The sequence below is a fragment of the Echinops telfairi genome, unplaced genomic scaffold (assembly GCF_000313985.2).
Source record: "Echinops telfairi isolate 266 unplaced genomic scaffold, ASM31398v2 ScPeMD7_1;HRSCAF=3_0, whole genome shotgun sequence".
Classification (NCBI taxonomy): domain Eukaryota; kingdom Metazoa; phylum Chordata; class Mammalia; order Afrosoricida; family Tenrecidae; genus Echinops; species Echinops telfairi.
In genome coordinates, this window is record NW_022103896.1 from 31,636,556 (window position 1) to 31,637,557 (window position 1,002).

A 1,002-nucleotide genomic window follows, 5' to 3' on the forward strand; every position below is an offset into this window, starting at 1 on the left:
GAGTGAGCATAAAGAGAGAGAGAGAGAGAGAGAGAGAGAGAGAGATTGTCTCCCGCTTCCAAGAAGGAAAATCAAGATTCCCCAGAATTCTCAGGAGAAGGCCATGCCCACAAAGAGGCCTCCTTGGCTATCTATCATCCGATTGACAGATTAGACTCCACCCCTTCACTCTTAATCCTCTCAAGTCCCAAATTAACATCAGATAATGTAACTAGCAAAATAGATTAATAGATTATACTCTCCCCCCACACACACACCTCAACCTGTTTCCTCTGACAGGATCCAAGATAAACACCCAGTTTGCCTGAGTTTTAAAAGGATGTTTCTTTTGCCCCACTTGAATGACCAATAAAGACATAAGTCCAATTGGCAAAGTGAAAAGGGGGTGTATATTTTTATGTGTGTCTATATATGTTATAAACCCACTGCCATTGCATTGATTGCAACACTCATCTAGAATAGGACAGTAGGACTTCACAGGGTTTGCAGAACTGTACATCTTTATGGAAGCAAGCTCCCATTTATATATATGATAAATCTTTGTTCTATTGAATGATTAGTGGATTCAAACCATTGATATTTTGATTAGTATCTGAGCACATTAATCACTGCACCCCCAGGGGTCCTATATATATATATGAGATAGATGTTCTTTAATAATTAAATACACATTAAACTTTTAAAAATACACTGAAATAAAATAAGCCACAAAAGAATATCAAAACCATTTCAAACTCTGTAATTTTAAAACAGCACCTTTAATGTATAATACCTTTTTATATGCATGTGAATTTATTTTTACTTTCTGATCTGTTATACTGATTAGTCTTTTTAATCTGTTCCCAGTATCAGACATTATCAGCTACTACAGCTTTATAATACATTGTTATCTAATCTCTTACCATGTATTACAAATTAAAGATTTTTAAAACAAAATAATTTTACTAGGAAAAGTTACAGTTGGTATTTTTATTGATATTTATTAGTTTTCAGAAAACTGAT

At 33.7% G+C, this 1,002-nt stretch overlaps 1 non-coding gene across 1 annotated transcript; it reads right to left on the reverse strand.

Annotated features, from left to right (window-relative positions):
• Positions 1-261: 261 nt before the first annotated feature.
• LOC115869000 lies at positions 262-388 on the reverse strand. The gene has a single exon (XR_004045926.1). It is a non-coding gene; the product is annotated as a small nucleolar RNA SNORA27 (small nucleolar RNA).
• Positions 389-1,002: the final 614 nt, after the last annotated feature.